The sequence below is a fragment of the Parus major genome, chromosome 2 (genome assembly GCF_001522545.3).
Source record: "Parus major isolate Abel chromosome 2, Parus_major1.1, whole genome shotgun sequence".
Taxonomy (NCBI): domain Eukaryota; kingdom Metazoa; phylum Chordata; class Aves; order Passeriformes; family Paridae; genus Parus; species Parus major.
Window position 1 is genome coordinate 62,129,032 of NC_031769.1, and position 27,461 is coordinate 62,156,492.

Consider the following 27,461-nt stretch of genomic DNA (forward strand, 5'->3'; position numbering starts at 1 on the left):
TTAAATCAGCCTGGGCCCCTACTCCACCGTGCTTATTCACGCTGACGTGGTGCTGCCTCTTTCTTCAAGGAGCCGCTCTCACTCAACACCAGTCAAGGCTGCAAGAGCCAAGCCTACCACTTGCAGGAAGCGGACAAAGCCCTCTAAATCTGTGACACAAATCCAGAGAAGGCTGCAAGTTCAAAGTGAAATGAGGACAGTCTGTCCATGACTCATGCCACCTAGAAACCATTCTTAATTTAAGAAAAAGTGTTAGAGAGATTATTTTACAGAGCGTCACACTGCCAAATCAACTAGGTTCTGCCTCTCATTTTTTTCCCCAACTCAGATACAAGGTGGCCAAAGATCAAAATCAGCATAAAATCCTCCTGTTCTCACTTCATGTACTTCCATTTTTAATGCTCTGTTTAAAGAGTCAAATGAAGCTGTTTGATGGACAGATTCCCAGCTATCCTCCAGGCTTTTCTGCATGACCTACGGGCAAATGCTATGTGACACTTCCTGAAAGGCTAAAATAGCTCTGAATGACACTTGAGCTTCTATAGTACAACTACAGCATGAGACTTTGGCTCCTAATGCACATTGTCACTTAACCCAAATTTTCCCCTGCCTCAGTTTCCCCAGCCTCTACAGCAAAATAAGAGTATTCCTCCATCTCAGAGGACTGATGCAAGCAACACAACACCTATGCTGATTTAGTGGATAATCTGGAAACAAGGAGAAAGTTACAGAAATTTACAGATCTCTTAACTCAGGCTGAAACTTCACATACCCAGAAAAAGACCCTGCAAACCGAAATAAGGAGTGAGTCATCAGCCTGTCCCTCTGAAACTGTTTTGCTGGACAGTCATTTTACTAGTACAACTCTCTTCTCCAGGGTGCTCCCAGCAAGCGTGGGGGACACTGAATAGATTCACTGTATTCACACAACAGCTTTACAGCTGCTGAAAAAAGGCCTATTGTAGGCCTGCATTTTACTATCTCAAGTAGCATACATAAAGTTGCTGTACAGCTTCCATTACCCATCTGATCCTTACAGAAACAGGAGCAACAAATCAGGGTTTGTCAAAAGAAAATAGATTTAACTGTGATGGAGGAAATAGTCTGGCTCTTTAAAAAAAACAGAAGTAACAATTTATATATCAGAGGATAAAAGTCTAAAAATATGTGTTCTTCCTGCAGTCACTGTCTACTCATGGCTTGCACCTCCATCCATCCAAAATATAATATTTTCTCAGTAACCAAAATAGTATCAAAACCAACAGTGAACTCTTAAAAACGAAATTATTGGCCACACTTTACAAAGACTCACTCAACAGCCAGATAATCCTGGACTTTACAAAACATGTGAGTAGATATGACAGCCCCTTTGTAAACATCTTGATTTTTCTTGTAGTGTCTGTGGAGTCAGGGAAAAAGGACAGTCCTGAATTAGGCACATTCCTCCCAGCATTCGACTACTCCACTCTCCCCCTTCTGGAGAAATGAATGCAGCTTCAAACAAATTAAAGGAATATTTTGTCAGCTCCTTCACTCTTCCCAGTGCAATAGATGAGGCAGTGCTTGGCTTCTCTAGCTCCCAGCAGAAGCAGGTCTGAAATACAAATCCTCCTTCCGCCTCCCATACACACAGCATTAACCCTGCCAGCTGCAAGGACACCGAATTCAGCCAGGGCTGTTCAGCAGACTATCCCAGCTGCAGTGCATGCTACTACTAACCCCCAAGAATTAAATGTTGGTTGATCAGCACACATCTCCCTAAAAAACAGTACTTCCTTCAAAAGCAACAAGATTGGACAAAAGTTACAGGATCAATTTTTCTGGCTTCAAAGCCACAGGAACACAACAGGTGCTGTGCTGCTCTGTACTCAAAGGCAGAAACATTTTGCTTTTCAGTGAAAACTGAGACAGGCACTACCCCTTGCTTTGCCAGCTCGGGACCTTAAGAAAATACCAAGAGAGTAGCAGCCTGATAAAATACCAGCAGTAGGGCACTTCTTTCCTCCCAGTCTTCCTTCATTTCAAAGTGGGGCCTCTCTCAAAAGGCCAATGGAGCTGAATGGACTGAGATGATTTTCCATTCTAGGCAAATTGCATGTTTGCTATGGTAGCATGACTTGACTGTGATCAAAACGGATGAAAAACCACAGCAAGTGGAAACAAAGACTCAAGTAAAGAGAGAAATGAAACCCCAAGACAAGCTTCTGAGAAATACTCATCTCTTATTTCTGGATTTGGGCTTGCCTACCTCCAAGCCTGGGGGGCAGACAGAACTGCCAGCCTCCTTTGCCATCCCAAGGGCAAGCTGCTCTGGGGTGGGCCTGGGCAAAAGTAGTACTATTGCACATGACAGGACACAGCCAAGGCCAGTTGAAAACAGTGGATTGCTAAAATATGATCTCATTTTGGAATGAGCTATGAGGGATGAAAAATGACAACACCAGGCCCTCTGCACACCTCTTGCCATGGGAGACAGGAACTCTTCACTCCAAATCTCACAGGAATGTATCTACCACTCTCCCTTGCCTCTGTCAAGGGTCTGGCAGGCTCAGGCACATGTTCCTACATGCCATTTACTCCTTTTTTTGCCTTCTGCTCATAAGCACACACACTGTGAACTCCCCTCTTTTCTTAACAGCTGAAGTGACTTTATTGCACGATTTTTGGACTAGAACTACCAGCCCACGCTCAGTGCCCCCATGCCTTGATGCCACCTGTTTATCATTACAAGGTGACACAGAGCCATGCTCCCCCCACTTACCCTGAGGCATGTCATGTCTTTCCAAGTCATAAAGCCCCAGACTCATCAGGTGCTGACCTCAGGCTCTCCCTGGCACCCTAAGTGCCTCCTTTATCCCAGCATGAAGGTCTGAGAGGGACAGACTGCATCACAAGTCAGTGGCTTCATCCCTTGGCAGCAACCCTGCCATATGACTGCCTGTGCTCAGAGGCACAGCCCTCCTTGGCTCACGACCTCTGAAAACAAGGAATGCCAGTGGATGAAGAGCTGAATACCCTCCACCCACTCTTTCACTGGCCAAGCTGGTCTGAACAGTAACATACATCCCCCTGTAAAAGTTCAGCGTGCTGCCCACAAAAAGCAGCAGGCAGGCGTGCCTCTGCTAAAGAGCACATATAGTTTAGAAAGAGATGGTAAGAAAATGAAATATGGTGTGATATTCAATGTGCACATATATTCTGGGTTCTTCAAAGGAAGGGCTCTAGAAAAACAATAGAAATTCCATGTTGTTTGGAACAGATGGGCCTCGTATTTTTTTTCTATTGCCTTCTGCTTTACTTACTCATCTCACCTACCTTCTAGCTATATGAGGTTGTTTTTTGGGATCTAGTTGCTTGCTGCTATATAGAAAAATCTGAACAATCAACATTCCTTATACAACCATGTACCTCCAGTGACAGAGTACAGGACACATTCAGGACACTTCAGAAGAAACCTGTGATGACCTTTGTTGCAGGAAACTTTGGAGGCCTGACCGTAAGCTGTTTTTAGAACAGAAATTTGACTAAGCCACAACCAGCTCAGCACCACTGTGGTTTGGTCTTACTTTTTGAGAGTAGCAGGACAGACTATGCCAACAGCTAAAATCTTCCAGGCAGAGGAAGAAATGTTGTCCTCTGCCTAGATTCATTGAGTTGGTTGGCTACAAAGACTGGTTAGTTTTTTTGCAGTCAAACCTACCCTTTTAATCAAGAAGAGACAGGAAACTGAGAAAGACAAAGCTTTTCTGTAAGTCTGCTTCCAAACTTTTCTTTTGTAAAAAAAAAACAACCTGAAACACTGTACTCTTCCTTCTGTCACCTCTACTTCTACTTGCTTTCCTTCAGCACGAGCCACAACAGGAGCATTTCAGCAAATACCAGGTTTGGTTGTATGCTCCCTGGGCTGCCAGCTGTCAGATCCAGAAAGCAGGACTGTCACATCTGCCAGACTGGCTCTCACACCCACTGTCTCAGATAACATCATGTATTTTTCCAAGTCATGCCAGCAATAATATGACATTACACATCTCCTTACCTGCCTCAGGACACACACCAAGAAGAGGCTGTAGACCTTTAAATAAAGGATGCCCAGACAGTGTCTTAGGATGGCTAAGAGCCTCAGTTGAGAGCACCCTCTGTGACTGAAGGTTACAAGCAGTGTCCCCATGTGAGCATGTGCTCACATCAGCAGGTCAAGTACCAGCCACTAGACACAGGTCATTGCTGGTTAAGCATCTAATGTGCACTTGGCATTGTATAAACTCCTTAAAGATGATACAATCCTTTCAGTAGAAGATTTCTTCTTTCTAACTTCTCAAAACAGCCTTCCTTCTCAGGAGCCTACTCACATCAACCTTCCCCTTTCAGTAATAATTACAAAGAAAAGGGAAGAAAGAACAAAAAGAAAGAAAAATTATAAAACCTGTTTCACTAACTGGCACAGCTATACACAATCAGATCACTGAAACATGCCTTTCTTTCCATGCCTTCATCCCACTACATCCCTACAGGGCAAAGCAACCTTCTGCTTTTGTTAGATCAGGCATGCAGCTTTTGAAGCAAGTCTCCAGATAATCCATCCTGCCTGGGCTTTCAGTTGTACTGTGGGGTGGTCCTGCAGTACATGGACAAATCCCTCTTGGCAGGAATTAACTAGAAGCATCATGTTCCCCAGAGTGAGAAGCCAGCAGCACCAGACAGCTTGGAAGTAAAAGCAACCCCAAATCATGCCTGGTGCAAACCTCAGCAGCCCAGCAGAGTTTTCACAGGTACTTTCTCTGGTCGGTTCACATTACTTTTTAATGTAGGCATAATCATAAAAATCAAATATTCTGCTGTCATTCAACTTTATGCCACCAAATAAAAATATGTTATTATTAGATTCTACTCTAATATTGCAACACTGTCATACTGACAAGCAGCAAGAACATCTTGAAGTGAACAATGTAAAGAACAGATCAAAGTAGTTTCGGCTATAATAACTAACCTAATTTCTGTAGTTTTACAATGAGCTCTTCTACTCTTTAAAGTATTTTCTCTTTGTCCTACACCAAAATAGTAAAAAAACAGTTACAGAAGGGAGAAAGTAAAACAAACTGAATATTTTCTCTTCATCTTGCACCAAAATAATAAAAATCATTAAAGAAGGAGAAAAGTAAACCAAGCTGGATTAAAGGACCAAAAAAGATATTACCTTTCCACCATTAAATCCCATGAAAGATAATAAACATTAGGCATAATAATAAAAATATAGGCATCAGTTGTAAAAATTGCCAGCAGAAAATTTTAGGCAGCAGTGCTTTTTTAATATATTGTCATCTGAGCTTATGTCAAATGTCCTCTGGTATTCTGTCCTCACAGTAGATCTTTTGTTCTCTTTGAAAATGTCATTAAATAGACCCTCAAAATCTTGACACTTATCATAACTAATGCAATTAATTAAGACAGTCATCACTTCTTTTTTCAATTCATGAAAGGCCAAGAATTCTGGCCTTTGTCAGATTCATGTCAAGAATGACATGATACCTAGCTTTACTTTTTGCCACCCATTAAGAAGTAGCTGCTGGGTCTGTGGAGGTTTTCAGGCCATTGGCGAAAAGCCGCCTGAACACAATCCCCCATACTTGTTTCCTTTCCTCATAAGCTGTTTGTCCCTAGCAGTAGCAAGAGCATAACCCTCTAGAGTTTCACTGGAAGCTGCTAAGAAATACCTTGTGATTGAAACTTCCTTGCATTTCAGGCACAGGAAGCCAACTAAACGTCACTGATCCATTTGTTCAATTCTTGTTAAATGGTTCTGGACCTGGCAACAAATTTGTGAGCAAGAATGACATTGACCACCATGCTGAGGACCTGGCTGAGGCCAAGGGAAATGCTCTCCTAGTACTCAAATCCCTCTTGAAAGCTTCTTTCTTCCTTCACATGCCTTCCACACAGGAGACAACCCTGAGGTAACTGCAGGCAGGAAGCCCAAGCACAGAGGAAGTCTGTGTAAAATCCACAGTCTCAACTTCACCATCACTGTCCATTTTCATGAATGAAAAAGGCAAAGTCAGTAGGGGAAGCTGGGCCCTGTCACGACTGCTACCATGCTGTTTGTCCTTTCCCTCCAAAGCATTGTGGATCTGTGTTAGTTTCATGCAAAGGTAATTGTTTCTATGTCTTAAACCAGCCAAGGACATAGTTTCTAATATGGTTAATTTTTAACAGCACAGCTTTGGGCCTAACTCCTTGTCCTGCATTTTCGAGAGCTGTCTGAGAAAGTTTGGGACCTTTAATAAGTGATGTCTGTGTTTAAACTGCATTCACTGGCGACTCTGCACAGGACAGAAAAAGTGGGTTGGGCTCCAATCTCCCAGCACCACGTTCCATCTGTCACACGGCCTTGGTCACATTACCTTGTCCATTTGTCCCAGGCTCCATTTGACTCATACAGAATATGTGAAATGACTGAAGGTGCTGTTAGTTTAGAGTAAACTGAAAACTTAAAATCCAACATTTATCAATAAAGCGTGGGAGAATTAAAAGGATGTGGGATATTCTCCCTTGTATTCCCATATGCAGTGATGTCCATCAAGGCTGGTTCCCTGTGGCTTTGTCTCTACATGACCCCATCCATGCACAGTGAGATGCACGCTCTGTGTAAAGCTAGCCCTGAGCAATGGCTCACCCCATCGTGCTCTTATATCTGTGACAACACAGGCGAGCCTTTCCTTCAGAAAGGTCATCCATTTCTGTCATTGTTCTATGCCCAAATCCTTGTTCCACAAAACTGCTCAGCCTGCCTGTTAAATTTAGCTGGACCTGGCCAGTGGACTCCAACCTTACTGGAGAGACTCAGAGATATACGAAGATAGTGTACTCCACAAGGAAAACAAACTAAAATACTCATCTTGGCCTGAGAAAAATGATGTTGAACTGGCAAGAAAGGTAAACCAATGGATCTGATGTTAGAATTGCAGTGCCAGTTCTGTAACATTCATCAGTAACAAAACAAAGCATTGACTTGCCAAGGGAGGTTTATTTTACTTAGGCTGGTTTGAAACACAGCTTTACTTGTACTTACTATGAACTCCATTCTGTTTATGAATAATATTAGGTCTATCTTCTGGGAAATTAAATTGTAATCTGTCCTCTGTTCCATTTCTTTAAGAGATTCAGTTTACTACTGTAACTTATTTGTGATTTACTAAATTCCAATTACAGAAAGTAGGACAACATTTTGTTCCTATGCAAGAGAGGAAAAAGTATAGATAACAGATTTAAATCTGCTTCAAATGACAGAGGACAAGTAGATGTCTGGGGTTTTTGAGAGGTGAGATAAACCAAAAGGGTTTTTCCCCTGGAGGATCAAAACAGACGATTTTTCCTTTCCATTATTCATAATATAAGACAAAGATCATTAGAAACACAGCTAAGTTTATGGAACATTCACAATGTTGCATATGGCTACGTATGTCTTATTAATTTTGGTGAGCAGAGTTTGTAATCAGAAAAATCATTTACAACCTTATTTATTTTGGATATTGTACCTCTTTACATACATAACACGCGTACTAATGTGGGCTGTAGTGCAGTTTAATCTCTCCAGCATTTATTCATACCTAGGACAAAATTACTTTCAACCTGCATATATCTGTCATGACAGAGCTAGCACTCAACAGTTTCATTTTCTAGCACCAGCCTGTATCAATTTAACCTTATACTCTCTTTTCCAACAATTCCTTGAATTTACACCTAGATTTTCTCTTTGGTGTCTACAGCTAGTAACTACACCACCACATAACTTCCCTGTCACCACTATCCTGGAGAAAATGAAAGCAATCCTTCCGCCAGTTTCTTCAGGATGAGAGACATTTGCAAGGAAACCAACTGTGCCGATTTCTTTCAAACAAGCTGAAATAGACAACAACACACTTTCTGTAGCTGGTATATTACTAAAAAAAAAAAAAAAAAGAAAAAAAAGACCATGATGATTACATAATTGCTTTAAAATAAGTTTCAAAAGCAACAAACACACCCCCCCCTTGTACTAGTCCTTTGACTCTTCTTCTATGCTAAAATACATATACCTCAACATATGGGTATATATTTTAATGCAATATACACTAGATTAATCAATTTAAGGCTGAAAAAAAAATTAAAGAGATTTTGAAAGTCAGCAAGGACAATTATGGTCCTTTAGGCTTATGATAATCATATGACAGGGCATAAAATTTGAGGTTAGAATCCCCCCCAGAGTGGGAAAAAAACCTTCCATTTCATGAAAGTGAGCAGCATCAATCTCTGAAATTTGCTGTGTAGTATTTTCAGAAAGACATCTGAACTCTACAGAAATATTTCATCCACCTGTGAATGCACTACTTTCTTTGGCCTTTTCCCAGTTATTACCGGGATCTTCCCATTATTATTAAAAACAAACTGTTCTTCATTGTGAAAGAGTGAACTGCTCCCCCTCCTCTCCCAAGTTCCACTGAGTGTGATTGTCACTAAGCACGGACACATTCGTATTAGAGAAAAAATGTTACATTAAAAAAAAAATCCTTCACTCTAACTTCAGTGTTTTTTCAGGAGTGCTTTCCACATATGTTAAAAAGTTACTTAAATTAGCATCTGCTATTTAAAATTTGTGCCTTTGAAAAATAACAGCAGCTGATCAGCACACAAAACCGTGATATTCTCATTTTTTGCATCTTTTCCAAGCACTGAAGACTGGTAGGCATAAACAAATAGAAATGGAATCCCTCCACTTCACATCCTATTGACATTATGAGCCACTCATTAGAAGTGGGAAAAGACTTATGATTTGGGAGCTTTCCTACATCACAAGATTTTGCAGCCAACTCTCCAGAATAAGCCAAGGAGGCTCTTTCAGGTCCCAAAACATTTATGTGCTTAACTTTAGGGGCTCCAGAAGTGAGCAGAACAATTCAGATTTACAAGTTAAACAGCTACCCAGCCAGAACTGTAATCCACGCCAGTCAGCAGTGCCACTGTTAACTGTCTGGAGGAGCTGAATTTGTTCCCTCTGTCCCACAGCTTTCCCTTTCTTTTTATTTCCAGAAGCAAGATGAAAGATAAAAGGGCCTTCTGCTATTTGTACTAATCACCTGTTAGTCACAGGAGTCTGAAAGGCAAACTGACACATCCACTCATTTTTACTGTTTCCAGTATTTACAGTATTATTTCTCTAGGACTATGAAGCAGCTGCCAGTGATAACTAGAATTTGGCATGTAGAAGCTCATGTATATGAAAAAACCACGATCAAACAATATGCAGCTCATTAAAGAAAGTTTGTAACTCTGTTCCCTGCCCTAATACTTTGTTTTTATCTCCTGGAAATATTTACCACACCACCTGATTAGACTGAGCTGCTTATGTATTTTGAAAATACAAATTATGCCATCAGTCATTCGTGGTATGACAGTAAACGTGCAATTAGACAACTCGGCAAGCTCCCGCAGTGCACCAAGGCAGGCACAACACAGCCCCGAGTGCCAGCACAGCACAACCAGACTACCCAACCTTTATTGATCTTAAATGAAAACTCGGGCAATAAAACAGCCCACACGCTGAAGAACAAAGCTTGGACTGGCTCTAACACATTCACCAGAGCAATCAGAGCCATGTCTTTCCAGTCTGCATCTGCAGGCAGATGAGAGGGAAGCACTTGCAGAGGAAGGAGTGACTGCACACTTTCCTAGATATGTAACAATTCGACCTTAAGATTAATTTCCCAGAGTTGGACTTCTGTGCCAAGAAGTTAGTGGACCTCAATCCCATGTTAAAACCCATTGTCACTCTTACTTGTCTCTCTTCTTAGATTTTGTTGTGTGCTTTTATGGTCCTCTATGTGAGGATTCAGTCCTTTGCATACATGCAGAACCGTACAGCCAGGGTGTCACCCTTGGCTTGCAGGAGAAGGACCCAACTCTTTTCGACTATGACAGCTAAACAGAGTTTGCCCTATGACCACCAGGACTGACAGGTAGCTTAAGAACCTTGAGAAATCTACCCTTCAGCTTTTACTTTGGTCCTCCTTTCTACCTCTCTTAACACACTTAAAGCCCCTCCCTACACAAAACTGGCAATAGTATTTATAGTGACTTAGGAGGCAGAAAAGTAAGAAAATACAGTGTATGTATAAAATTCATGCTGCTGTATTTATTTCAAGTCTCATGAATCTATCATAGCACAATTAAAACTCCCCCAATGCTAAACAGCTGGTTTCCTCTCTGTTGATGTGATACACTATCTTGATTCACATGATACTGGATTCGCCCAAGGCTGCAATTCATTCAGAAAGCAAGCACAAATGCCATGTCCCATTTAAAATCCAAATGAGGTTTTAAAAGATCAGCCTACATCTACGTAAACTTCATTCCTTACTCCTTCAGAGTGGAGAACATCATCTGAGCAAGCCTTTCCACCCTCAGAAGTCCCAGCTGGTGGTCAGTATGACTGGCATGACACAGGTAGCTGCAGAGGACTGATCTCTGCATCTCCTCATGATGTAGAAAGGAAGAAGCAATTGGTCCCACACAGATCTGCACGGCACCAGAGATCTATTTATACAGCTCTAGCGGGCTGAAACTCTGCGCAGAAACTGCAGCCATCTCTTCAGCTTTCAAACTGAAGAGGGGTGGATGTCTCTAATTCTGATTCCCATGGTGTTCCCTGCAAAAATGACAATCATTTTAATTTTGCGTGGGGTAGAGCTGCTGGCATGTTTCGCACGTCTTTCCCTACACCAGCTTCAAGATTCTTACACCTCAAGGATTATCAGCTTTGTCACTGGGTTTTAGATTCCACATCTACAATTTATAAAATGGCCACCCTAATTAAATTGAGGGGGTAACACTTCCCCACTAAGTTCAATAAATCAGTAGGCACTGCAGCTCTCTCTTTTCTCTTTTTTCCTTTTTTTTTTTTTTTAGCATATGACAATAATAAAACAATCAAAAAAAGATAATTTAGAGTCATACTATACCCAACTGTCATTTGTAAGACTTTACTGTATCATTAGTCAGAGCTTCTGGTGACAATATAACCCACAAGGCTGAAACCTGAGTGGTTTATACATGTCATCAAAGCCTTAAAAGATAAAAATGCCATCTTAGAAAGTGGGAGTATTTAATTTTTTATAATACTTTTGTACTAGTATAAAGCATTCACTTAATTTAAATCAGTGACTTCTTTTCTTAAGGTATTTGTATCTGTTTGATCTTTTACAAATATCTAATTCTTTTTTTCAGATCTAATAGTGCTGAGTACTTTGAAGACAATTTGCCGGGGCTTATTAATTAGAATTCTTACAAATCTTTGGGGGTTGGGTTTCTGAGAGGTTTTGGGTTTTCTGGGTTTATTTTTTTTTGGAAGGGAGTGGGTATACTGTGTTAGATTTTGTTGTTTGTTTGTTTGTTTGGCTGGGGTTTTTTTTCTCCCCTCCAAACCAGGGCACAGCACTGCAAATGCAAAATTCCAATCACCTCCCCCAGATACCAAATTCTTTTCATGAAGTGGCAGATTAGTTATGTTACTTGGTAACAGCTGTATGGTGTAGTGGCTGCTACTAGGTCTGTACAAACACATGTCCACAGGCTAGAAAACAAAACCAGACAAATTCTCAGCTAATGCAGAAAGGCTGAACTCCAATGAAAATGAGCTGTGAAGGAATGCTGTGACTCAAACTCATACCTGTGGACATTACAGCGAGTTACACAGTACTGATTATTACATATCAGAACTTGATTACTGACTTTCCTAGTACTGAAAATGCTCATAAAAATGGAAAGTTATAAGAACATTAAAACATTTTTTAAAATTTACTGAAAGTAATTATAGACAAATTGGTTAATTTTATGACAGTTTTCCATTAGCTCATGTTGCTCCACTGCAGTTTCATTTTATTCATGGACACACACATATGCATGCACACACACACAATTTGGGAAAGTGGAGGAAAAGGAAGAAAATTTGTTTTATGAACAACCAGAGAAGTAGAAATTATAGAACAGACTCAGAAGACCAATGAAGCACATGATTGACTTCCATTATCTTCAGCAGAGCTTGACTATAGTTGAAATACTTTAATGAACGAGGGCCCCCAAAACACAGTGCTCCTCAGCCCAGTTATCTGACCATGGCTTCATGTGAAACAAAACACTTGAAAGCAACTAAAGGTAAGGAAATACTCAGGTTTAGCAAATGAAAGCCTTGTAGGAATTCTACTACTTAAGAAAAAACCCACAGTGGCTTCCTAAATTTTCATCACCCCTAGCAGCTTTTGAATAATGCAATGGTCTTTCTGACAGCTTCATAAAACCGTATGTAATCTGCACAAGAAGTTCTACAATGTCTCAGCACTTCCTGGGGACTCAGAGCAGTAGGGTAGCCTTGCAACACAAGCAGAGATTAATCATTTTCTAATGCACAGTAATAAATAATGTATCCCCCATAGTACATAAATTAAAGCTGTAATTTCATCCAAGTTCTGTGATGACACCAGAAGCCCAAGATGGAATTTCAACCTCGTTATGACCAGTCAGGATACACATTATTCCTAAAATTATGATCTGAGAGTTTATCATGAACTGAGGAGTTCTGAAGGCATTACCAAAAAAAGAAGGATACGTAATTACAAGCAGAAAATAAAATTATTAAGTCAGATATTGTTTGCAGAACTTGCTAAAGTAAGCAGTAAATCTCATCCCTCAAAAGCCCACTCAGCATATTTATAGCAAGGCAAGCAAACATCACTACTACTATCAAAAAACTGAAAGTTGTTCTAGTATCACAGGGCAATGCCTCCACCACAGCAAACAGTAAAAAACTAGATGCTGCAGTTCAGGTTTTATGTTACAAAACCCCTAAAATGCTGAATATATGTCCTCCTACCACCACACACAGCATTTCACTCAGAAGTCAAACAAGTATTGCACAGGTGCACAACAGGTATAAAATACCAGGATAAAGTCACAGTCTATCTCAAATCTCAAATCTATCTGACAAGAAAGCTACTGAGCAAAACAAAATACTCACGATGAGAAGTTTTATCCTTCTGATGAAAATACATATATATGTACACACACAGTTTATACAGTGTAAAAGATCTCAAAAAATTTCATGAAGAACATCCTCCTAATATTTCTCCTGCAGATAATTTCAAGAAATCCTATGAAGACTCAAATGACATTTTACAAGTCTAACAACAAGTATTTTAATACAAATAAGCTTTGAAGTATGAAGACCGAGAGCCAAAATAATCATCTATATAGAGTTAACTGTTATATTCACCCTGACTTTTGCTACCAATTCCCATGATTTTCAACAAATCCCACAAGATTTCAAGGATGTCTGGAGCCAGCTTTCTTTCAGAGACAAGAAGAAAATAACTTTCTGACCGCCTTACACAAACAAGGCATGAAATTTCACAGGATCATTCACGGTCTGGAGTGGTTCCACGTTCTGAACTTCTTTGCGTGGTATTATTCACAGATTTATCTTATCCCCTCTCCCTCCCACCACATTCTTGATAATGTGAGACTCATAAATCATGCTCACTGTCTCTTGCTTTCTCCCCCCACCCCACACTTAAGTTTCTAGCTTAGAGAGCTATAAAGAAAAAGTAAAGGAGGGGAAATGTGAAGATTATGAAAAAAAGTCAAATAAATTAGTGCAGAAAGTTGTTTTTTAAAAGCTGAAAATATTTAAGCTCAGAGTAACAGTTTTTGAATATCTGATGCTTCCCCACAAGTCACTGTATTATTTGTTCGTTCCAACTCTTCCTCTTTCCACTTCCCATTTCTATAATGTAAAGTGTTCAAATCTAAATACCTGAACTTATATTTTCTATAATCACATTTAAGCACCTTAACAGCAACGTTTCATATTCAGGGGGCCACTCACCCAGAGAAGGCTACTAATTTTTCTGTTCTTTTTTAATCTCTCTGATAACCAGCAAAATTTAAAATCTGCATATGAATATTTATGTACCTACATCTGCATTTGAGGATGCATTTTCCACAAACCTATTTTCTCCCTTTTTGCATTCTCTGACTATTCACACGAACAAAAAGAAATACCAAAAATCATGAGAAAAGGACAAGGAAAGCAAGACAATTGTCTAAAGCTCCTTGCCTCCATGCTTGCTCCACAAGAAGCATATCATCACCTCTAAATAGCAACCTGAAACCTACTCAAGAGACTTACGTAAGTCGTGAGTCAAGAACTAAAGCAGTGAGTGTCAAAACATTCAAAGACACAGTACCCTCTGCTCCTAGTAGTAAAGGAGTAACTGCTGAGAATATGCAAAGATGAGCACTGCACTGGAGAAAAATAGCAGTAAAAACTTGTCACGAGATCAACAAAATCATAGAATGGTTTGGGTTGGAAGGGACATTTAAAGAGTTATTCCAAAACTTCCCTTGCCATGTGCAGAGACATCTTCCCTGGGTTATGTTGCTGAAAGCTGACCATTCAAAACTAAGCCACACAAACTGAGCTACAGACTTCAGCAAGAGTAGCACGTTGCTAGAAACCCTTTGACCTAGTATGATCTTGGAGGCTTATTATGTCTCAAAGAACAATATAAGCTTCCACAAAAGTGTTAACATAATGTCCAAAGCATGCTTCCATCTGCCTTTTATTGGGGACTCAGAGAAAGTGACAGTTTTCTATGGAATCTCTTAGAGAGTAGGTTATGTTGCTCATGAAATATTGCCCACAAGGAATGGCAATCCAACACAGGGACTGAAAGGTGACCCTGTAAATAAATGTCAGCTGCAAAATCAAATACCTCTCCTGAACAAACACTGAAATATTGACAATGTAAACAAAATACAGAGAAGAGAAATAATTCCCAAATGAAAAAGAAAGAAGGAAAAAAACCTAGAGGGAATATGGGAGGGAAGGGCACATGACAAACTTAGGTTACTGTAACTCCAACCAATGCAGGCTTTTCCCATTCTCATCACCAGACCCCATCTGTGCCTAAGTATAAATGGATGGGTTACCTATCATGTTACCTCTCACCTGTCTTCATGCAAATATCATTTAATGTATTCTGAAGACTATATAACTTAATAATTCAGAAATTAATCTAAAATTATGCTTATCTAACATGTACCATATTAATTTACATTCTTACTGCACTAGTCATACAAACACATACAATAATTGTTGCTCAGAATGCTTTTCTCCTGAGAATTATGTTACACTTGCACTCTAATTTAAAGGCATTCATAAAGAATCTGTAAAATCTGAGCCTGTTAATAGGCTGTAAAACTAGCCTATTAGTTGGTCTTCTTTCCCTCATTGTTAGATCAACACATAACACAAGACACTTGGCTGAGGACTCAGAAGCAGTGAAAATTTCAGTGCTTGCAATCCAGGGAGAGAAGCAGGACTGCAGAACTGTGTAATTACAAGAAGAAAGAAGAAGTACAATTGAAAGAGCCCCTATTTCTGACACAGCACATCTCAGAAGAAACACCACCACCTGTCACAATTAACTGTGTGGTGAGGACTTCCCTACTGACACCGTATCCAGAGATGTGGATTTTTCATCACATAGAATTTCCATTTGCCTTCTGGAAAAACGAAGAAGGAGGAGGAATGAATTTTTTTATTTTTTTTTTCACAACATTTTAAAATTATTTAACTCCACTAACTGAGTTACCATTAACTTATTGCATTGTTGCAATACAGGCACAAAGAATCCAAAAGCAGAAGCTCTTGCTGCTTATCTGACTATTGGGGCTGATTTGTTCCTGACAGAATATAGGACAAATGAACATACTGCTAATGCATACTGTGTTAATTATTCTGCAGTGCCATGTAGTAACCCTGACGGAAGTTCAAAGGAGTTGTGACAGATACGGATGGAAACAGTAGTATATATAGTTTAAATTTGCATTCAGTCATTTGCAGCTATAACATGGGAGAATTGAGTTGCAAGGCTGCACTGCTGCCTAAATGATCACACATTACGCTACCAGATTAAATACTCTTGTGAGATAAAACACTGTAGAGGGCTGAAGTTCAGAAAATCAATTTCAACACTGTTTTGTAAACCTCAGTACAGCTCCAACTCTCTGTTATTGATACCAATTAAATGGACCACATTTACATTGCTAATCCACGCCAGGCTTAAAAAGTCAACCAGTTAGTGCACAACACTGAGAGCAACGGAGGGCCTGCAGACACTTACAGACAACATGTTGCCACAACAACGCTTTAATTTAGAGGAGGAAAAAGTACTGGCCTCTGGAGTTGTAAGAACCACCCAGAGACAGGAACTGTGAGTACATAAATAAGCAGAAGCAATTCTATGAGCCTACACAAAGTGATTTCAAAAACTCATCCTCCTCCCACATCTTTACCAAAAAGCAGCCAGGTGAACTGAGTGGCAGCAGCCAGTTGCTGTCTGGGACCCCTACAGCGTCCTGAAACTGGACCCTGCAAAACCCTGCTCAGCCCAGCTACCCACACATCCATGCCCAGCCTACAGCCCATGGGACACAATGCTGACCCCCAAAATGCCCAATCCAGCTTGTTGCTCACTCACCCTATAGCATCCTTTGCCCCTGGAAAAACTCGGCTGATGCTGCCTCACCCCAGGGCACCTTTGGCTCCCACAAGCCCACAGCAAGTTGTGTGTTGCAGTACAAGAGGGGTTTGATGCTGAGCCTCTCTGAGCACAGCAGATCCCACGGCAAACTCCACCTATCAGGGAAAACCCAAGGTCAAACCACTGCAGCTCACACTTGCCGAGCTGAAACAATGCACTCCTAAACACAGACACAACTAAACATATCAATGGTACATATAAGCTTTCTCAGTAAAAACAGATCTGCATGCATTTACAACATAACAGCCTTCTGTTTTGATGCTGAAGTTTTGTTACCTCCCCCACACTCCCTGAAATAAATATATTTTAAATATTTCTGTTGACTTTCTTCAATCATTAATCACATTATACTAATAAATATTCTGACAGTGACATTGTTTAAACAACCTCTTCTCCACCCAAAATCCACTGGCAAAATCCACATGTAAGCTGACCATCACATAACCCTGCTTTTGAATGCTAATTGAAATCCACTTCCCCCAGCCAGCACAGTAAAGAGCTACTCTTTGGGAGGGGGAGTGCAGAAAAGAAATGAGAGAGGGGCCTTTGAGAGGAAATAAAAATAGGATCCCTTGATCCCACCATGACATGGCCCAGACATTCTCCCTGTGGGGGAAGACAATGTTTCTTACAGCAGTGAGAGTTTTCATAACGTTTTCTTCTCCTTTTTTTCCCCTGTGCAACTTTGCTTCCTGAAGAATGCTTTATATAAAAGACATGACATTTGGCAACCCAGCTCTGCTGCTTTGAGAAATTCTTTGGCAAGCACCCTACGTGCTGACTGTATTAAGCACATCAGTTTATTTGTTTATTTATTTATTTATTTATTTAGGCAGACGTCAGAAGGAGCAAGCCATAAAATTAATACACAGCACACTATCACTTCATCCAGAAAAAATGGAAGAAGAGATGGGGAAGGAGGAGCTGGAGTTTCTTCTTTTGAGAAACCTCATCATGGGAGCAAAAATGGTTCTCCAGCCTCCAAGTGTTGTTGCTGTTCTGGAGCATACACAATGATTCTCAGATCTCAAGGCATTTAGGGAACATCAATTAATTAATTAATTAAGACTGGATTCCACATCAAAGGCAGGTATCATTACACATCTATTTTGCACATGGGTAAAACGAGCCGCAAAGTGAACCTAAGCTTGTCCTGAGGCAGGAAGCACTGCCTTGCTCCTGCTGAGGGAAAGCCACCCTGCCATAACAAGCAGGAGGGCTCAGCACTGGTCACCTGCAGACACACATTTCCCCCCCTCATACCACGATAGGAAACAGAAAATAGAGATATTTCTACATGCCACCAAGGGTGCAGCCTACATCTGTGAGGCACAAGAACCCATAAGCACTGATTTCCTTTGCTCCACATCATGTGCCCATGACATACCTCAGCACCATTAGCAGCAGGTCAGGGACAGCACTGTGTATATATAACCAGGGTCATGGGCTTGGAAAAGCAAAATCTCCAAGGGTCAAGGACTCCAATGAGCAATGCCTGTCTCCTAGTCAGATGCCACATGCTGAGCAGGAGTGCCTTACATTCATGGTTTGGAGTTATGGACTGCTTACAAGAGAACAAGATGCTTCTCAGAAACAATGGAAGATTTTTTTCTTATGATCATCATTAGCTCCATTTATTTACACCAGGAGCCAACAAAGCTTGGCAACACACTGCCAGGGACACCCAGCCACAGCAAATTCACAAAATCATGAAGTTTTCAAGCTAAACAGGAAGGAGAGATGGGAACTGGAGAGGACATGACATGCCTGCCCAGAGACAGAAGCTTGGAAAGGTAAAGCTCCTGCACTTACCACATATCCTCTGGTATTTTCAAGCTAAACTGCTAGCAGCAAAGTTTGCCCCAGTCTGTCCAAGGCATTGTTTAGCACACACACCAGAAGAAATGTTGAAACCTTTACCTGTTTTAACACTGAAAAGTGTTTTCCACATGCAAGTCTAGAAGACACAGACATGTGTTCTCATCTGTTGTGTGCGCCCTGATGTAAAAAAGAAGTCTAACTTCTTTCCTAGAAAAGAAAATCTGGAACAGCAATCTAAACCTGCCTGGTGTTTGCTAGAAGAATATGAGGACAACTGTTTTTCTTTTAAATAAAAGTCTTGCATTACCCTCCCTTCCTGTTCTGAAACTTCTTCCAAGAATTTCTTTCCCTCATTTCTAGGCCAATTTTTATGATATCCAAGTAGTTATCACAACAGCACTATAAAAGCACAACTCTTCAAGGTTTATTCAGAGCAAACAGACCTCAACCAGACTGCCAGTTTTGGCATAAGTTTGGCATGACCAAGGACTCAGTACAGTAAGAGACAAAACTCAGCATCAGCTAAACTGTACAGCAACCTCTGCCAATCATCTGTCCTCAGTGAAACACGACCCAGGCTCGCCTTTGAAAAAGATTCAGGGACCTCAGCATCAAAAAGGGCCAAATGCACACAAATCTGTCCACAAAGAAATCACTTGCAAAATTCCCCTCAACTGAAGCAAGGAAATAGCAAGCCTTCAGTAGCACCACTCAGTCATTCTCTTCATCCTGAAAACAAGGCACTAGCACTTTAAGTGGGGATTTCAAGCTTGGTGAAATGAGTTACCGATGCCCACACAGGATACACACCTTGGTCTACAAACTTGCTCTGAAAGTATAGGCCAAAAGCAAGCAAGGGAGACTTCAGCACTAGTGGCTTCAAGCTATGGTCTCATTAGCTCGACACACAGGCTTGAAAGTGCACAATAAAATATGAAGTCAACGGGTTTTGGATCTGTATGCGACATTTCAAAATACAAAGATGCACATGTTGTCCCAATGCAAAATTTCACACCAGAACATTAATTAACACATATGTGTTTAAACAGAGAAACAAAAAAAATATTATCCACCAAACACATCTGTGATGGCGACTTAGAGGAACTATCATACTTTAGCACAGACTGGCAATCTCATTAGCTTGAGCTGCACAGTACAGAGATGCTACAAAAGACAAAATCACACAGCTTCAAACTTACGTACAAATATTTTACTTGAAAAGATTATGACAGACAGAAAAGACTTGGAGGTAAAGGGTAGGAAAAGGATACAACACACGAGAGAGGGACAAGACTGGGTTGTTTTTAGCTTAACACTTGCCAAGTGAAAAAGCAAACATGAGTCATAGTAAAGGTAACTCAAAGTGTGATGTGACTGCAATGGAGAGCAGAGCAGACCACACTGCATGAGTCAGCAGCACAGATAAAAAGGGTGATAAGAAGCAGCAGATGGGACATGTCTTTACTAAAACAACCCTGCAGGACACAGGCCTTCTTTGCTCTAATGAAACGGCCGTGCCAAGCTGCCACACGCTGGCTCGTACACTTGCCATCCTGTGAATCAAAGAACGCCACGCATGGTTAGAAAAGCAGCAGGCAAACAGCTGCCGACAGATCCACAGGCAAAAAAAAAAGCACAGAAAGCAACGCAACAGCACCGCCCCGACACTCACACACGCTGACGAGTGCCTGGGACGCCACCCTCCAAACCACTCAGGCATCGGGGTGGGGAGGAAGAGAAGAGGGGAAGGAAGCTGTCACTGGGATCATGGCATTCAACCTGGCCGTCAGCCAGCTTCTCCCTTCCTGCGAGTCAGACTTGGCTTTCCTGGTGAGTGCCGAGGGCAGGCGGCTGCAGTATCCCCCCAGCCCCCTTCTGGCTCTGCTGCATGCACCTGCAGAGCCCGCAGGCAGCTGCGGCCGGACAGCTCGTACGTGCCTCAAGAAGCCAAAAGGGCAGCTGGGGCTACTTGCAGAGCTGAACTCCAGTGGACCTGCAGCTCAGGTGGCTTTCCAAAACTCACGTTTAAAGCCCCGTCTTTTTTTTTTTTTTTTTTTTTTCAGGGCTGAAAACCCTGTTTTGCTGCAAGAGCAGAACTTTTAGCCCCGTGTTCTTGGGTAGCAGATATGCAAGGCCACATTACCTGCAAAATCCAAATGCTGCCCTGGCCACATCAACAACCTGCAGTGGTGGTTCCTCACTGTTAGGATCCCTCCACTTCTGAACCTGGTCAGGAAAGATGAAGGTCCTCTGTCACAAGCTCAGATGAGTATAGAGGCAAACATAAGGCAAAGCTCAAATCAGCTTTCATCTCACTTCTTGGATGAGGTAAAATTATACCCTGCCTGTAAGGGGCAAGATGGAAAGTAAAATGCTCTATTTTTAGACACGAGATCCTGCTTCATCAGGTTCATCTAATTTCTAAGAAACAAACTTTGGCAAAGGTCTGCTGCTGAAGGGGATGAAACATGACTTGTTTAATTTTTTTTTTTAGTGCAGCTCATAGCATGACTAGCATAAATCTGAGGAAATCTGCTTTAGCCACATAGACACACCAGCTGTTTTATTTGGGATAGTCCCTATATTTTAGCAATATATATGGAAAGAGAGAGTTCGCTTTCCCAAATCTGTCCTGCCAAAATATGCATGTTATGTCCAAGCATTTCAATGGAGTTAGAATGTTTGTCTGTTCCTCCTGCTCCAAACATTCTTATTTATAGATTTCAAAATTTGACAGGTAAGTCGAGGAAGAGCAGTTGCTGAGCCTAACACACTCTGCACAGCAACAGATCTGTTGTAACAGATTACAGGCAGAGAGAGAGAGACAGGAAAGTGTTGTACTTTTCTTCTTTACACAAGTCCTTGCTTTCAAATGCAGCTTTATGGAGACAACGACAACAAGGGCTTGTCTAAAATAAAGCTGGACTGACAGCCAAGTCTCACTGCAGCCCCACAGACAGGACAGCTTGTCTCTGCACTTTGGTCATGCACTTTTCTAACCAAAGTGTGTATATTCCAAGAAGTAGGTAGAGGAACTGCTCCCTTACAGTCATCAGGAACATTAGTGAAGGGGGAGGGTGGTCAGCCTGTATGAAAAACAGTAAAGTTATTAATTTCCTGACAGTTTAAATCTCTTCTTAGAGGCTTCATTAGCTGATATTTTCTGGCCTGCATGCAGTAGAACTCCTTTTGTTACTCACTCACAGAAGGTCCCTCTCAGCTGCCTGCAGTTAAGTCTCTGTGCTCCTGGAATCCACCCTGCCCTGCCCACCATTCGCAGGCTGTAGCAGCCAGTGAATCAATCTGCAACCACAAATTGCTGTGTTGGCCTTCCCCTTGTAAGTCTACAAACATACTCCTGATTATAGCATCCACTAGCAAGCTGTTAAAAAAAAAAACAAAAAAAACCAAACAAAAAAACCCCAAACGAACAAAACCCCAAAATACAAAAACAAAACCAAAAGACCTCCATATACAAAAACCACACCTCCAAAAGATAAATGCACAGGATTCATGGAAGCTGATGCACAATTTCCTCCCCCAGTCTAATCTTTCCATTAGCCCTTGAAGGGTTTTGGCCATGCAGAAACACCCCTATGCTCATTTTCCTGCTGGGTTTCACACTTAGTGATTTTCTTTGAATTCATGATGCAAGTGCTTCTATTTCTTCTGCAGATGATTCCTGAAATCACTGTGCAATTTGCATGTGGACATACAGTGTCAACTGACCTGAACACAATTAGTAACAAATTGTGATCAGAACTCAGATGCAGACTCAGTGAGGACTCTCTCAACCTCAGCCTGGAAGACAGTGCTGCACCTCCTTAACTCCCACCACAGGGCTCTCAGACCCCCAGTGCAGAAACTGCTAATCAGTGACAGATGGATGACAAACCATGACTGATAGCTCTGCGAAAAGGTTCCTCATCTCCCAGCCACAGCCCCTGGCAATACTCACTTCTGAGCATCACCTTTCAAAAGGACCGACCCATCAGATGCACCCTCTTAGCTGAGCTCCAAGACACAGTTAGGCAAGGGTGACACCCTGCATCAGAGGCAGCTGAGGATGGGCATCAAGCTAGGAGAGAAGGAAAAGGTACAGGGAGGTACATGAGTTCTGTGAGAGGGCACAGAGCTCACGATGCTGAGAGTTAACCAACACAGTACATGTCAGGAGCAGCAACTTCTTCCCGTGCATGAACTCCAGCCAGGAGCAGTGCTGGGAAGAATGCAGAGCCAAAATCAGATTGAAGGAGATGGAAGAGGGGCGAGCACCCAATACTCCACCCATGCCCATCTCTGAAGATTTATCTCGGCACCACATCATCGATTCCTTCTCCAGTTTCCAAGAACTGGCTTTTCTACACACACTAGAGAAAGAAAATTAGTGTTTCCAGCATCTTTCCTTCCAGCTCGTGTTTGCAAAGCTCTCTGAGAAGAAAACTGCCAGACCCCACAAGTGATCAGTGTTACCACACTTGATCCATATGTGCCTTGAGCTTGCTGCTGCCCATGGGACCAACAGCCATTACTGCTGTTCCCTGGAAGAGATTATGTAGCATATCAGAAACAAAATTACTAACTTTATTCCTAAAATCTCTCAACATTCCTCAGTCTCAGTTCCTCATTTACAGCTGGATGAATCCAAAAGACAGAGTAACTTTTGCAAGATCCAAGAATGTGACTGGGAACACAACACCAAAGCCTCAAGCTCTGTTCCTCTCCTCGGTCTGCTACACAAGCCTCTTCTCCCCCTCTGGGATCAGTGGAGATGATCACCAACCACCTTCTGCATACAATATATAAGTGATTTCCTTCTCATGCACCTATGTATGTAAATTAAGACATACTCTAAACTAGGTTATGACAATGTATAATACATTCAAATACTGTATCTAGTGAAACTGTTCAAATTCAGGGTTGTTTGAGCAACATTTAGAGAAGGTCATGTTTCCTGCTGAAGTCACAAAGAAAATCAAACCTCAAAACTGCTATCAGTTACTGACTATACTTCTTAAGCCAGGCCTGCCAGACAGCCTGCAGCAGCTTGCAGCAGCAGAGTCTTCTTCCAGGCCAGAGAGGGTATCTGTCATGTTAGTGCATTTAGCAGGCTGAGTTAAATAGCTGGTTCAAAAAAAAAGAAACTGGAAGTTGTAGATGTAAGGAAACAGGAGTTAAAATAATTAAATTAATTTCTTAATAATGAAATAATTAAAATAATTTCTTAACAGAAGTGAAATGCAAGAGTTCAAGATCTATGATTCCCAAAACTCTTATCTAAGATACTGTGACCAAAAAACCAAATTTGACTTAATAACTACAATTAACTGTTCCTTTTAAACATTACTTAATTTTAATGCAAAACAAGTTGAATTTTTTTTTTTCTTCTCCCCTTCTATTTCTCAGCTCCTATTTTAAGGAAGCATTTAGTTGCATGGCAGAAATGTTTCAGAATCTCCTTTCTGGGCATTTTTGTTGAATGTTTATTTTAATGTGAATATAGCCTGATACAAGTCACATGAAAAAATCTGATCTAGTCAACAGTGAACAGAAAGCACACCACTGATTTTAAAAAAAATAAAAAAACTAGAGGCCCACAGAAATCTGTGTTGGAGGAGATTAGTGGCAGAACATCTGTAGAAATACAATGTAGTAAAAGTTTAAAAAAAGATATATTAAATTATTTCAAGTACTGAAAGCATTTTCTTCTTTAAGGACTATAACTAAAATGAGTAAATGCAAAGCAAGATTTAGAAGCTGATGATTGCTGATTTTAGTCACAATTGAAACCAGCAATTTAAATCCCCTGAAGAACCTCCACAGGAAGAGCAGTGCTGATTTATTTCTTATGAGATGGGACACTCAAGATCATGAAGAACATTAGTTTTCTGATGCAAAGCAGATACACTGGTACAGAGACAAGTGCACACTGCTATTCCATATTTAAAAAGGCAAGAGACTAAAATATATGCACATATGTGCACGTGTGAATACGTGTCCTCATTTTGTTATCACACTCGATCAGGACACAGACCTGCATAGCAGCAGACTAAGAAGAGGAATCTCTTGCAAAGAGGTAATAAGCAGCAACTCCTGAGTGCTCAGGGCAGCTCTTCCAGGTGCAGGAGCACCAGGAGTGGCTCAGCAGCACGTCCCTTGGCGTACACACAACACTGCCAGGCCAGAGCTGCAGCGCCAGGGACACGAACGAACGCATGGTGATGTCTGACTCCTTGGGGTTACTGTGGATACTGCCAGGATTACGATAAGCCTTGCTAAATCCATGCTGGGCACATGGTGACTCTGCACCATCCTCTGCCAGTGCTCCTAGGCCCAAGATGAGGGCGACAAAACATCCCTCAGGACTGTCAAGCCAGAGGCTGCACTGAGCAGGACACAAGGAGCCTGGCTGCTCTCACCTGGATGCAAACTGGCCCTCCCAACTTGGGGAACTCTCCTGAGGGTGTTCTGTAGCAACTCCATCATCCAGCTTGTTCTCATGCATCACAGCACCACATGAGACCTCCTCTTCCCTGTCATGCATAGCGACAAGAACAAGGGAAACTGTGTTTCAAAAAGAAAAGTGAATTTTTGTTCTATAGCAGAAATGGTTGAAAGACTTCAGGGGATCTGCAGAAACTTTTAAAGTCATAGAAGGGATCCTCCAATGAAGAAAAAAAGGAGGAAAGTATCCGTGGGGAGACCACAAGGCATTTCTTCAGGCACTTAATGTAACATTAAGACAACAGAGAGCAACTGGTGTATAGACACCAATGAGGTAATTAAAGCTTCTCAGCCTGCTCCCTACTCCACAAAAAAGAAGCACACAAGTGCATGGACATCAAGACTGAAAACACAACATCTTGCTTCAGTTTAACTCCCATGCCTCACAGAGTACTGCTGGCTTTACTACGGCCATGCTATGTACAATCAATAACAGGTACTGATGGTGTTTGCACAATATTTCAATAAGCAAAGTCAACCAACATCACTTCCTCTATTTCTGTAGAGAGTAAGATATTTACAGGAACAGCCTTTTGAAACGCTCCAGTAAAATTAGCTTACTCAGATTTTTTTTTAAACTAGAACAGAGAGCAGAAGGGTATCATCATCACTGGGTTTTGTGCATAAATCAACAGTCTATTTACCACTGGTATGTCGCAATAATGAATTGCCACTATCTCTTGAGTTATTTGCTGGGTTATTAAATTACCTAATTACCTAAGTCAACAGAATAAAAAAAAATTAAAAATAAATATATAAAAAATCTTCATTATTTCCTGGGAAACGACCTTCAGAAGCATGTATTCCACCTCCTTCCCCAAAGCAATGCCCAAAATATTCCCGTAGGAGGTTTGTCTGTTTTATAAAAACCTCCAGTGATGATGCTTCCACAGCTTTCTCAAAGGCAAATAACTGCAGGACCAAAATACCCTTATAATCTTAAAGATTTCTTAAATGTTTACCTAAGTCTTGCCACCTTCATATTGAGCCCATTTCTCTCAGACCTAACTCCAAGCAATCAGGCTGCACAGTTCATTCCCCTCCTCCCCATAGGAACCTTACACATACTTGAACACTACTATCATGTCTGTTACTGGCTTTGTCCCCTGTAGACTAAACAATCCCCATTCTTTCATCTTCTTTCCCAGGTCATGTTTTCCAAATCTTTCATCATTTTTCCTGCCTTCTCCCTGGACACCATCCAGCTGGCTCTTGACTGTGTTGTGCCCCAAACTAGATGTTAAGCCATTTCAAACAGTGAATGGGGTGGAGGGGTTTATTTTGTGCCTGTTCTTTACACACCCTAGAAAAGTGCTTTTTTGAGGAACGTGGATGGGGAACCCTTGTATGACTGTATGACACCTACAGTCTCATGTCTGCGACCCCTTTCCCTCTCAGATGTGCTGTCCTGCGCACACGGACCAGGCCTGGGAGGATTCGAGCTGGGACACCTCCCTAAAGGCATGGTCACCAGCTCCAGGTTCAGAATCGAAACAGGCAGGCAACCAAAAGAAAAGCTGCCCACTCAGCAGAGCACTGGCAGCCCAGGTGCCATGGGAGAGGAGAGAGGGACGTGTCACAGCTGTTTTTCTCTGCTGGTCTGGGAACCAGCTGTGATTTTTTTACCACCCTATTTAACCAAACCAGGCCAAACTGCTGCTCTAACACAGCCCAACACCAGCTCACAGACCTTCTCCTGTAGAACCACTACTGAGTCAGTCCCATTCTGTCTCATGCAACTGGATATTTCTGTCTCTCTGTAGCACTTCTATGTTTGTATGGTGGCTGTTTTTCAGGGTTTTTTTCCCAGGTTATTCCTCCTGTTAGCCAGGGGAGCTCAAAACTTTAATCCTGCCTTCCAAGGAGCCTGCAGCCCCCCTTCACACTTCTTACCCCATGTAATTTTAACTACTGCTCTCTCTGCTCCATCAATCATTTCAATAATGAAAACAGTGAGTATTACCAAAGCCAGGAGAGACCCCTGGGGAATCTCACTCACTCCAGACTTGCAGTTTAACAGCAAACCATGAATAACTACTTTGACTAGTGCCTGGTGAAATGCTGTGCACCCACGTTACAGACCAGCTAACGAGACATCCAGCCTGCCTCAAAGAAAGCTGTGTTAGAAAGCAGCCAGAGCCCCCCATTAAAGAGGGAGTAATTTCAGTCAGACAGAGGGGTCCAATTACACTGTCATAGGCACTGTTGGAAAGTCTTTGCTAAACACTGCCATAAAAATGTAATGCATGCTGATAGGAGAAAAACGAGGGTTGATAACCAAGCTTAGGATGACAGGAAGAACTTCAGCAGAACTGAGACAGCAGGAGCTTCACTTTGCTTCCAGCGAAAGAGAGACTTGGAAGAAGCAAACTGAAACACAGAATAACAATTACAGGAATTTTATGCCTTCCATCAACTGCTGCCAACTTTGCAGTTAAAGAAGATACTATCACACAGGTATGGTTTTGTTTGGCTTTTTTTAGTAAAAACAAAATGTTTTCTTAG

At 41.5% G+C, this 27,461-nt stretch overlaps 1 protein-coding gene across 34 annotated transcripts in view; it reads right to left on the reverse strand.

Annotated features, from left to right (window-relative positions):
- Nucleotides 1–27,461, reverse strand: part of ATXN1 (ataxin 1) — a 383,486-nt gene that overhangs the window by 176,753 nt on the left and 179,272 nt on the right. For 32 of the 34 annotated variants that reach the window (XR_004495922.1, XR_004495923.1, XM_033512068.1 and 29 more), the window contains 2 exons: nucleotides 20,596–20,678; nucleotides 16,569–16,726 (listed from right to left, as the gene is read on the reverse strand). The gene's annotated coding sequence lies outside the window, so the exon portion shown is untranslated. The remainder of the gene's footprint in view (nucleotides 1–16,568; nucleotides 16,727–20,595; nucleotides 20,679–27,461) is intronic. The other 2 variants (XM_033512039.1, XM_033512037.1) reach the window with 2 other exon arrangements.